General features: G+C 40.8%; 1 protein-coding gene across 1 annotated transcript in view; it reads right to left on the reverse strand.

Moving 5' to 3' along the window:
- ADGRL2 (adhesion G protein-coupled receptor L2) overlaps window positions 1–11,615 on the reverse strand; it is a 372,405-nt gene extending 360,790 nt beyond the window's left edge. Inside the window, exon 1 of the mRNA XM_069094616.1 lies at window positions 11,598–11,615. The gene's annotated coding sequence lies outside the window, so the exon portion shown is untranslated. The remainder of the gene's footprint in view (window positions 1–11,597) is intronic.
- Between the last annotated feature and the right edge of the window lie 1,612 nt (window positions 11,616–13,227).

Genomic DNA, 13,227 nt, shown 5'->3' on the forward strand with positions numbered 1-13,227 from the left:
GGGATGGGTCCTGCTATTATCTTTATAATTGAGGAACCTGAGGCAAACAAAGGCTAAGTGACTTGCCCTAGGGTCACATAACTAGAAAGATTCAGAGTTGAATTGGAACTCAGGTTTTCCAGACTCCAGGCCCAGGACTTTCTTTGCTATGCCACCTAGCTCCTAGTTGTTTTAATAATTCAATACATGCTTGTTGATTTGACTTAACTTCCCACTCGGCTTTAGCAAAAGCTCTCCCACTTGCATGGAATATATTCCTTGATCATTCTGAATTTTCAGGTCCTCTCCTTTTGAGCCTCACTCAGCTCAGGTACACTATATCTACCACTTATAGACTTCTCATCCTCATCCTCTCTCAAGTGTTCTCTCCATACTCCATACAAGTACTCCTTTTTAATCTAATTGCATTTTTTTCTGTTATTTTTGACTATTTGTATCCCCCCACAGGAGAAAGTAAACTTCTTGAAGTCAGGTACCATTCATTTTTTTTTTCTTCTAATTTTGGATCTCTAGCATGGTTCCTTTCATAAAACAAGAAGTTAATGAATGTGTGTTGCATTGGGTTAAATTGGAATGGCAATGGTTATACGATAGCCATCCCTCAGATAATCAATAAAGATTTGTGTCAGGCACAGTGCTACACACTTGGGATACAAAAAAAAGGTCAAAAGATAATCCCTGCCCTCACGAAACTCTCAATCTAATACAGAGCTCATAACCAGTGGAAGGATTTTCATTTATATATGGTTTTGTAATTAGTCCTTAATCCCTTTCAGTGGTTAGTATTGGGTATTACTAATTAAATAGTAAACTCATTGGGAAAGAACCTGAGGCTTTTTTTTTTATTTCTATTATATCTTTCTCCATTTCTTCCATATTAGAACCTAAGAAACAATTTCACTTTTTGCCTTGGGTGTTTTGAACTTAGACTAGTCACTAACTGCTACAAGTCTCTATCTGTCCCTATCCATACTACAGTCAGCCATCAAAGTGATTTTCCTTAATATGCTAGTTTCACCATGTTGCCCCTCTCCTTAATAAACTCCAGTGGCTCTCTGTCGACCTCCAGAATCAAATACAAAATCCTTCGTGTGACACTTTAAACCCTTCATTAACAAGGCCTTCCCCATTTTCCAGTTTTCTTACACCCTTACATCCTCCCTACCCTTATACTGTGCAATCTAGTGACACTGGCTTTGTTGTCCTTCACATAGGACACTCCTGACTCAGGGCATTTCCTCTGACCATCTATTCCCCAGGTGTGGAATGCTAGTCCTTATCTCTGCTTCCTGGTTTCCCTGACTTGCTTCAAGTCCCAGCTAAAATCCCAGCTTCTACAGGAAGTCTTTCCTAGGTGCCTTCCTTTTGTTAATTATTATCCTGTATGTGGAGAACTCATATGGGACAAGCGCTTACATGGTGGTCAGAAAAAGTGATACAAGGACACTCTCAAGGTCTCTCTTAAGGACTTTGGAATTGATTGTGAGATATGGGAGACACTGGCAAAGGATTGACTAACCTGATGTTCCTTCTTCAGAGAAAGTGCTGTGCTCCAGCTCAAAAGACATGGGAGATGGGCTCAAATTTAGAGAATCCACCCCAAATGTTCACATAGACTATTCGTACCCAAATTGTGATAGGATATTCTGGCTCATATTGATCTGATCAGCCACAGTCAGACACACTATAACTTGACTCTAACATAGTGATGTCATTTTGGTCCTCTGAGAATAAAGGACGACCAAACCAAAACCAATCCTGTATATAGTTTATTTGTATGTGGTCATTTGACCATTAAATTGAGTTCCCTGAGGACAGAGACTTTCTTTTTTTGTAACCTCAGCACTTTACACAATGCTTGGCATATTGTAGGTGCTTAATAAATGTTTTTGGTTGATTTAAAAAAAATATTTCTCGTTTTGCATCCATCCTTGGGGATATTGTGATGTAAACTCATGCAATTTTTCCGTAGTAGAATGTAAGCTCTTTGAGGGCAGAAATTATTTCATTTTTATCTTTGTGCTTAGCACAGTGTCTGGTACTTAGCAGATGCTGAATAAGTACTTGTTGATAAGAGTTAGTTGGTATTTCCAATTGATTCCAGAATTCATGCCACCTTGATTTCAAGAATAAGTTCTATGGTAAACCTAGGTTCCCTTTTGTGCAAATAATGAATATCCTTAAGTGGTTGCATGTATTCAAATGTAAAATATAGTAATTGGTTCCAGCCCAAAGGAAATATGCAATGTAAATTCGAATAATGGGACTAGTCAGTCAGTTAATAAACATTTATTGTCTACTACCACGTGCCAGACACGGTGATAAACAAGCTGTGGGGATACAAAGAAAGTTAAAAAATGGTCCCTGTTCCCATAAGTCAAATGCAGGGAGACAACATTCAAACAACTACATGCACACAAGCTATATATACAGGATTGGAAATAATCCACAAGGGATTCATTATGCAGATAAATTAGAAACTGGCTGTAATGTTTCCACTATGGGATTATAGACTTAGCACTGGAAGACATCTTAGAAGTCACCTTGTCCATTCCTCTCAAATGTTACAGATAAGGAAACTGAGACCCAGAGAGATTTGCAAAGGTTAAACAGATAATCAAAAGCAAAGCTAGGATTTGAATCTCTGAATTCAAATCAAGCATACTCTCCATCACAGCACACAAAGGTAGGCAACATGTTATGGTGGGAATGGCCATGAACTTGGAGTCCAACAAGACCTGTGTTTAGATCAAGGCTTGCTATTTATTACATGTATGACTTTGGCCAAGTCATTGGCCTCTCTGGGCCTCAGTTTCTTCATCTGTTCTATCTCATGTAACTAGTAACATGTTGGCCTACTTGATCTTTTAACTTCTTTTCCATATTTAGATCTAAGGTCCAGCTTAGCATAATAGGGTGCTGGGCATTGAGTAAGGAAGAGATGGGTTCAGATCCTGCCCTTGCCCCTTTATCATTGATAAGTGTGTGACCCTGGGTAAACTGCTAAACTTCTCAGAATCTCATATTTCTCACCTCCAAAATGTAAAATTTGAACTATCTTCCTACTCTATTGTAGCCTATCATTTACTATGACTTAAAATTCCTTTGCCCATTCCCATAGTTGAAGGTACCGATTTTGATTCTGCTTCAATCAATCAATCATTCAATCAACAAGCATTGAATCAAGCAACTACTCCAGATTTTAATTTAACCCCTTTTTTTGAGTACAAAATATTAGAAGTTGGAATAAGAACAGTCATTTCCTTTACTAACAGACAGGTAGGGAATATTTTTCCTTATACACCCTTAGTGAGGATTCTATTGTATATGAGTTGGATCATGTGTCCCCTGAGATTCTCCCTAGTTATTAAATTCTTTGATTCTAGATTTTTTTTTTTTAAAAAAAGGTGCTGAATCTCTGAGGTTTAGAATTGGACTACCCTAGAGAGAATTTAGATAAAAGTTTCCTCCACTACCATGATCCATTGCTAATTCCAAGAAGTTCTTGGAGTCTCCCCAAGCACCTTGCCCGACTAAACCTATGGTGTCAACTGAAATACATGCAACCGAGTAAGGGTATTTATTATTTGCACTATAAGAGGACATGGATGTACTAGAGAACTTATTCTTGAAATCAAGCTGGCATGGTTGGAAACAATCCAAAAGGTACAAAATGCTAAGTAACTCACATCAAATAGAAAATGGACCATGTTCCATTGCTAATTCCCAGAAGTTCTTGGAGTCACCCCCAAGTGCCTTGCCCAAGGCTAAACCAGTGATGTTGAATTTAAATAGAAATGGATCCCTGCAGGCCATTGATTTAGAAACCCCCAAATTAACATTAGCTATTATTTGTGTTATATTTTTATTCTTTTTGTCAAACTTTTCCCAATTACATTTTAATCTGGTTCCTTAAATAGTTTTGCTATGAATGATCAAATGAAATCATATTTGTAGCACTTAGCACAGTGCCTAGAATGTTACATGGGGCTTAATAAATACTGGTCCCTTTCCTTTTTCCCCTTCTCCCTTCTAAGAAGAAAGGGAATTGGAAGACTTAATGGGGGAAGGGAGATTGTTCAGGTCTAATCCACCCACCCATTGTAGGAGGGAGAAGCCAGAGGGGCTATAATCCCACATCACCCAGTGTGAGGGCACTCCAGTCAAATACAAAAGCCATTAGAATAAACACCAAGATGATGGAATTCCAGGACCAGCTCTGCTGTTATTAAACTACGTGCCTTTGCACCCGTCATTTAACCTTTCTATGTCTCAGCTTCCCATCCTGTTAAGTCTGGACAATACTTGCCCCTATGAAACTCAAAGGGGTTGTTGTAAAGAACAAATGAGGTCATAGTTGCCAGTCTACCTACCGAAGTATAATGGGTTACATGGGTTATATTTATGATTGTGAGCACTGCCAAGTGTTCACTGTCCTCTTTGGGCCTCAGTACCTTTCCTGTTTTGCCGCTTTGTTCACCCTTTGCCCTTTTCCTACACTAACACTGGTCTAGGTACAAAGAATGTTGAGGTCTGATATCTTGGGAACTGATCTTACCTGTGGGGGAAAGGGAATTTAGCTTGGTGGAATCACAGAAGATTTAATCTGTTTGAGGAATTTTTCTTTTCTTTTTTTCCTTTTCTTTCTTTTTTTTAAGCACTAAAAGGTATACAACCCTTGAAAAATACTGTAACTGATTTTTTTTTGGTGGCGTGGGGAGTCCATTCACCCATAAAACTTCTGTATAACTAAAGGTTTGAAAACCATGATTTGGTACTTCATGATATTCCTGTGATAAATCAGGTATATCGTAAAAATCTTGTCCATTACTCTCATCTTCGCATTTGGGACATCTTCATAAGTAATTAGGGCTATTGACTTTTTATCTTTGGTGTAGAAGAAATTGAGCAGAAATTGGGGTCAGAGGATATGAGTTTGAATTCTGACTCAGTCAGTTATTTTCCAATTCTCTGACTTTGTACAAGTCATTTCACCTTGTTGTTGAGTTGTTTTCAGTCATGCCTGACTCTTCATGATCCCATTTGGGGTTTTCTTGGCAAAGATACTAAAGTGGTTTGCCATTTCCTTCTCTAGCCCATTTTATAGATGAGAAACAGAGGCAAACAGGGTTAAGTGACTTGCCCAGGGTCACACAGCTAATGAGTATCTGAGGCTGGATTTGAACTTAGGTCTTCCTAACTTCAGGCCCAGCACTCTACCCATTGCCCCACCTTGCTGCTTTCATTTCATCTCCATGGAACTGCTATGCCTGGCTGTCCCACAAGCAGCTCTGTCTTCAGACCCATTCATGTTCACTGGCCACTCCCCATGCCTGGATCGCTTTTCCTCCCCTGTCTCCACCTACCAGCTTCCTTCAAGTTTCAGCCCAAATCTCACCTTTTTGCAAAAAGCCTTACCCAGTCCCCCTCAATGCCGGCACTTCTCTCTCAGACAAACTCCAATTTGTCCTGTACGCATCTTGGCTGTACTCACTCATTTGCATGTTGTCCCCTCCATTGGAATGTCAGCTCGCTAAGGGAAGGAACCTGTTCTTCCCTTGCTTTGTGTCCTCAACTCTTAGAACAGGCCCTGGCACAGACCAACAGCTTTGTCAATGCTTGTTTACTGACTGACTGTCAACTGCCCACTTTGTGCAGGACATTGTGCTGGGTTCCAGAGAGTAGAGTCACAAGTGGGACAGGACAACTGGGGCTTTGTTCCTAGATGCCAAATGTAGAGGCCAATGACAGCATTTAGAAGTACAGGAAACCCCCCCCCCAAAAAAAAAAAAAACTTTTGTAGTGTAGAAACAACTAGGCCTAGTGTCCCATGATCAAAAATAATAGTTAAATAAATAGTTAAATTAGATAGCCAACAGATGCCACTTTTTCCCCCCTCTGCCATGGCCATATCGTAAGTGAGCACCTCTCAAGCACATTCAGTTCCAGTCAGCCTCCTGTTTTGTTAGGTAACAGCTTCCCCATCAGAGGCCTTGTGCTGTCTTAGAGATCTCTTTGTCTACCCATAAAGGGCATAAGTTTCTTCTCTTCCATCAACTCAATTGTCCTGGGCATCAATAGTGCTAATTATGGTGGGGAGAGAGAGACACACAGAGAGACAGACAAATAGAGACAGACATAGAAAGACAGAGAGATGGAGAAAGAGGGGGTGGGAAGAAAGGAGAGAGAAGGAGAGAGAAAGAGAGAGAGACAGAGACAGAGAGAGAAAAGAAAGAAAAAAGAACAAGGAAGGAAGAGAAAAAGAAAAAGAAAGGAGTAAATCTGTGCATGCATTCTAATAGAAAGGCTATAACATTGACACAGAGAGGTACAGAATCTATACAAAAATGAATTATGTCCTAGAATAGATATACAAGGGCAGGGAGCTTGTGTATCCTTGTCTCCTAAAGCCCTTGACCAGGAGAGGTGCTAAGCTTTCTGGGATGACTTTGCCATGGTCTTACCGATCAATGATTTCTCCAGGGCCTCAAGGCCTCTGTGACTTTCCCTGTTCTTGTGTGTTTTGGGCCATGTTGGTCCCCGAGAGTGTCATCACTAAGAAATATACTTAGCTCCTCAGATGCTTGTGCAACATTCTAGTAAACCACATATATCACAGAAATCTCATCCACGTCAGTCAGCTGCTTATCTGGGACATCTCCAGAAGCATCATCAGGGCTACTGACTTTTCTTTCCTGGTGTAGAAAAATACTGGTATAATTTGGAATCAGAAGACTTAGGTTTGGATTCAGTTTCATCCTCTGGAAAATGAGGGGGTTGGCCTGGATAAGGTTAATTGAGATAATCAAGTGTGATGATATTTGTAAAGTACTTAGCACAGTGCCTGAATTGGTAGAAGAGGTCATTATTTGCCTCATTTCTTACCTAGCCTTAATCACTGAATGGGCATTGCCTCAGTTAAACTGAGACCTGGGAAAGACCTTAGCTTAAAAAGGCCAAGGTCCCCCACTGCATCTTGGACCATCTTGAGTCATCCTGATTTATATCTTGCCACTGGACCCAGATGGCTCCGGAAGAGAAGGTGAGGCTGGTGACTTTGCACTTTGCTTAAATCCAATTCACTTGCAAGTCAAGACATTACCTTCCTGGTGTCATGGTCATCTTTGAAAATGACAACAGTAAGTGCTTTGTAAATGCTTATTCCCTTCCCCTTTCTACTTTAAACCTCTATTTCTATGATCCCAGAGTTGGCTGAACTCAGTCTGCCAGCAAGGGTCAAGAGCTAGGGGTTCCTTTAGAATCCTGGGAGAGTGAGCTAGGCTTCCCTGTGTTGTTACTCTGGATATCAAACCTAATTTGGAATCTTTGCAACTTGGTCCATAGCTCCCAGTATGGTAGACCCTCAAGGCCCAAGTAACACAAGTCTGTTCCCTCTTCCCAAAGGAGAACCCTCCAAATACTTGGACACAGCTATTATGTTTACTCACCACAACCCTCCTCATTTTTTGTTAAAACTAACCCTTCTCCATTCCTCTGATAGTTTTTCAAAGGGCAAGATCTTGAGGGCCTTCACTCTCATGGTTACCTTCCATTAGAAAGTCATTGTTCCTTACTGCCTCCTTCTTAAATATGGTGCCCAGAACCAAACACCACCCTCCAAATGTGGTCTGGTCAGGGCACAGCACAATGGAACCAGCATCTCCCTTGTCCTGGACACTACCTCTCTGAAAGACCCTTCTGATCATTCACATTGACTGGCACTGAGTTTACAATACACTACCCCCAAGTCAATAATACTGAGCAAGAACATAAAAAACATTTGTTTCTTTCAAGCCTTTGAAAGAATCCCCCCTCCCCCCATTCCATTCGTGGGAGCTACAGGACACTTTGATTACTTCATCTCCACCACCCACACAATCCCATCTCCATCATTCTCTACAGGTGGGTGGGAGGAGAGTGCAGAACAGGTTTAGGTGTGGTCTGGATTTCCTATGACAGTCAAAGGGTCACTGTCATTTTCTTTCCAATTTAGTTTCTAGATCTTGAAATGGATGGGTTTAAATTTTCTCCTAAAAACCTTGTTTTTAAACTTATTTCACTACCATTGTTCTTTCGTAAACACACACACACACACACACACACACACACACAGAAACATCAGTTGATTTGTTGATTATTTATTTTACAGCAAGGGAGATGAGAGGCCACCCCAGGGAACCCTATAACCTGGAACATCTCCACACTTACACTCTTCCTTTGCCTTTCACACTCTGTTCTCAAATCCTTTTGTGAAACAGTTGGGGAATAAGTCATAAATAAATATACTCCCAAGATATAGCCTTGCTTTAGGGGTAGAATTCTGGCATCCTAGGGGAAAAAGCTGAGGGGTTCACTGTGGATGGATGGTTCCTTGGAAGGAGTCTTTCAAAGCTTTCTAAAACTTACAATCACTGGAAAGGTGAGAACAGTTTATGGAACTATTATTTTAAATGAAGAACTCAGTAGAAAGAAACGTACCAGTAGGGGTAGAAGGAAGAACAATGAATCAGAAATCAAAACATTCTGGGTTTGAATTCTGACTGACCTCTTTCAACCCAGTGACCTTGGGCAATGACTTCTTGTCTCCTACCCTATAAACCATGAGGTTGGACTAGATGAGGATGATAACTGAAATTTAGCGGCTTAATTATATTCATGACCTCATTTGAGGTTTACAAGAATCCAGGGAGGGAGGTGCTAGAGGTAGGAGGGACCTCAGAGGTCAGTCAGTCAGTCAACATGCATTTACTAAGCAATGTCAGGCACTGTGCTAAAGTGCCAAGGTCATCTATCTCTAACTCTTTCATTTTACTAGCCTTCTAGTTAGTCTTCCTGCCACAAGTCTCTTTCCACTGTATTCAGTTATCAAAGAGGGCTTCCTAAAGCATAGGTCTCACCATCTGAATCCTTTCTCTTACCCCCCCCCCATTCCACAAACATCAATAACTCCCTATTACTTTCAGAAAAAAATAGAAAATCCTGTCTGGTTTTTAAAATCTTCCATAACCTGGCCCCTTTCTATCATTCCAGTCTCCCTCCACATGCTCTATGATCCAGCGACACTGGCCTTGGAGTTCCTCTCATAAGATAATCCATTTCTCAACTCTATGTATTTTCACTGATGTTCCTCCATGCCCACAACACTCTCCCTCCTTGTCTCCAATTACTGGCTTCTCTGACTTCCTTCCAGTCTCCCTGAACATCTCACCTTATGCAGCAAGCTTTTTCTCCTTACTGCTTGTGCCTTCCCTTTGAGATTACTTCCAATTTACTATCTATCTATCTGTCTGTCTGTCTGCCTGTCTGCCTGCCTAATTCCCTCTTTTTTTTCTCTCTTTACTTGCCTATCTATCCTGTTTGTACAGAGCTGCCTACACAGTGTCTCCCCCATTACAATGTGAGTGCCTGTTTAGTATTGGGTTATGAACTTTGTGACCTTGGGTAAATCACTTAAATGCCATCAGCCCCAATTTTCTTATCTGTAACATGGGAATAATAATTGCACTTACCTTGCTTAGTTGATGTGAGAATCAAATGAGATAAATGTAAAGCACTATGCAAAACTTAAAATGTGGAGAAATCTTATCTATGTTCAGAGATTTGCTTGGAGGCAAGGGGGGAGTTAGTGCCTGGCTCTGGGTGAGTCAGTGAGTCAGCTAGCATCTATTAACTTCTTTCTTTGTGCCAGTCAGTGTGCTAAAAGGTCACATAGCCAGGGTGTCAGAAGTGGGACTCAGTCCCAGGTCTTTCTGACTTAAGATACTGGCTTTCCACTACAATACGCTGTTTCTCTACCCATATTTTCCAGATAATAGTATTAGCTAGCATTTAAATAGTTCTTTATATGTGGTCCCCAGTACCACCTAGTAAAGTAGAAGTCTGACATTATCCCCATTTTATAGAGGAAGGAACTGAGGCTGAGAAAGGTTAAAAGACTTGCCCAGAGTCACACCACTGAGTACTTGGAACAGGATTGGAACTCCAGTCTTCCTGATTCCAAATCTATTACTCTATCCACTGAGCCACCTGAGGAAATGATATTGGAAAGATCAAATGATTTGATTTCAAAGCCAAGCATCAGAGGTAGGATTTGAACCCATATCTTGCTGACTCCCTGTCACACTACACATCACATGACCCTTTATTCTCTAAAGGTCCTGTCTAAACCTGCTATTCTATAATTTGTGCAGACTATAGGAATACCTTGGGGAAATGTATCTATATGGAGAGAGTACAGGAAAAAGATGGAGTACCGATTGTGACCTCCCCACCCACCCACTCCCATCCATCAAAACAAGTTCTCTTTTGAAGGTTAAAAAGAGAAGAAGCTAATCCTCTATGCAATGAATTCCATCCATTCCTAGAGGCTGCTTTCAAAGGAAGCAATGCTTTATAGTTTTCCCCTCTCCGGTGGAGGTGATATAATTGTTTTACACACCCCACAGGGTCAAGGAATCTCCAGATAGTCAATGGAGGCATTCAGGCCAGGGGCCAGAAAGAAGCACTCTTTCTCCTTTGCCCTCTTATACAAATACTTATAATAGCTATGTAAAGGGTGGTAAAATTTCCTTTTACATTTCAAGGTTCACCAGTGTGTGTCTTTGTAGCCTAAGGTACAGTCTGAGCTCTTTCCTAAACAAATTAAAAGAGAAATTATAGGTCATTAATCACTCAGTGATTATTATTTTTCCTTCAGCAGGCCTAAAATCTAAGTTGATCAGTAGTTAGTCCGGGAAACTCACAATCCTGAATTTAAATTTCAATAATGGGAGGAACTAGAAAGAGAAAATAGCCTAGTTTTCAATTGTCTGGAGTGACCCCCTTCTCACCTCCTCCTCTTCCACTTCCCTCCTCTAATAGTTTCCTCCTTTCAATGGCATTAGATTAAAAAAAATACTCCAAGTTCTATCTGTGCCAACTTCAGAAACCCAAACGAGAGGGCTGGAGCACCCACTTTCTGAAATGCTTTTGTAGCCAACCCAGATGTATTTCTAAATTTTCCTTCCCCTTCATTCACTGGTTCCTACTCTACTCTATTTAGGATTCCACGCTCGTTCACTTATTATTTCCCATTTCTCGGCTTTTTGTTTCACATTTGAGTAACAGTAGGTCAAATGTACTCCAGACTCTTCTGTTAAAGACATGTTAAAATCAAATAGCAACTGTATGATTAACGATATGAATCATCTGTGTTATTTTTTTTTTTTTTGAAACAGGAAAGTAAACAAGTGCTGCTCTCAACTCCACCTGCCTTACTGCTGTTTTGGTGCCCAGCATCTCAGAAGGCAAACAATTCCCCCTTCTCAAGGCTGAACTAAAATTAGGCTCCACCTGCAAGATGTTAATGAAATCTTACACAGCTGTATTCCAGAAACAAGTTCCCCAGATTGCTTTTTCAAAGATCTGTGACAGAAGCAAACTTGTTAGTTTCTTTCTTTTTTTTTTGCCCAATTCCAAAAAATGTATTATTAATTTTAATGGTAATTATTAGCAACAATAACCAACTGATAAGTCATCTCAAAAATAGATCTAATATCAGCAAATGGGAAATCGGCTGTAATTTCATGCTTGCATCCTGCTTGGTTTTAACTACTTACTTACGAAATGCGATGCATGTTTCCTGTCTCTCTTTGGCATGGGAATTTCAAACGGAAGATGGAAGAGTGTGTGAGCTCACTGGACTCAGACCTTATCAAGGCCCAGTTCACACTGGGGCACTCCCCATGCTCCACCCCCCCAATTTGGAAACTGATATGAAAAACATCTGCTTCTTTGCACAACCTCCTCCCTTCCCCCCAAACACATGCACACACACTCACTCCCTCCCTTTTAAAAGTTTCCAACCTTTCTCTGAAACTGAAGCTTCACAACTAAACCAAATTCCTACTTTCTTTGGGAAAGCCAGGTGCAGACAGTAGCAGCTACTAATCCTTGCTTGGCTGATCTCAAAACCCACAATCAGTCTTTTGCCCAGACCTTCAGTTTAGGCTTCACAATCAATTTTTCCTGGCTTGAGGGGTAGTGGTGGTAATGAATATGTATGTGGGGGTGATATGATGATGGAGATGAAGAAGTGGGGTTGTGGTGGTGGTGGTGATGGAGGTGGTGACGGGGTGAGTGGAGGTGGGGAAGTGGCTTTGGAAGTGATGGAGACAGACAAGGGGGGTGGGGATGGAAGTGGTGATTGGGGTGGTAGTGATGGTCATGGAGATGAAGGTTGGGGGGTGGGAACGGGAGTGGAGGTGATGATGATAGGGGTGATAGGTACTCCTTGAACATACCTAAATGCTCCCCCAGGCTACATGACAACACTCTCATTGAGGAGGGATGGAGTGGTAGAGTACATAATTAAACCTAAACTATATTTGTTGAAAAAAAAATCCCCAGCTGCCATTTTATGATGGAGAATACTTGACATTTTTTTTTTTTCATTCCACCTTTCTTTATTCCCTTCTTAATTCAGTCAACCCTCCCCTTTATCAGGGAACATTAGCCAGGATGAGGAAATGCTTGGAGTTCTTTTGATTATATCTATGCTGTTTATGTTGAATGTATGATGTGTTTGAAATTCTGAGCATTTAGAGACACATTCCAAAAGGATCTCTGAAGCAATTAAAAACATTATTTTAAACTGCTTATAAGTCAAATAGGACAAATTAAGATAAAACCACATACAACATTTGAGTCCTAAGCAATAGATCAGCATGTGACAGACATTGAATAATTGAGAAAATGCTGAAGATAATGAGGAGATTTCAGACTTTCGTTTTCTTGCATGGATTCATTATTTTTACCTTCACATAGTAGGCTTTGAATCAGCATTTGGTAAGAGACTGATATATGCCAGGCAGCTTGGGGTAGTGGGTGGCGAGCTGGCCTCCTAGTCAGGAAGACTGGGGTAGAAGTTCTTCTGGTGCCACAAGCTGGCTGAGATTTTGGTCAAGTTACTTAACCTCCCATTGCCTCAGGCAACACTGGAAGATTATAAATTGCAGAGAAGGTTTAGATTTGCATTGGTAGAGGAAGTTTCTCAATGGGAGTTCTCTGCACTGATGCAATCCAAGGTCCACTTAAAAAAAAATAGGAGCCCTATTCTAGGGGCCTGGCACACAGAGACAAAATTGAGTCAGATGTAGCAGTGGTGGATTTATTTGTTTATCTGCAGGGATGTTCAACCACTCCTTTCTGTCCCTCCCTTGTCCTATTACTGACTCATTGTCCATATGA

This window comes from Petaurus breviceps, unplaced genomic scaffold (assembly GCF_028583685.1).
Source record: "Petaurus breviceps papuanus isolate PSGF00001 unplaced genomic scaffold, PetGlider_PUasm1.0 220, whole genome shotgun sequence".
In the NCBI taxonomy this organism is placed as follows: Eukaryota; Metazoa; Chordata; class Mammalia; order Diprotodontia; family Petauridae; genus Petaurus; species Petaurus breviceps.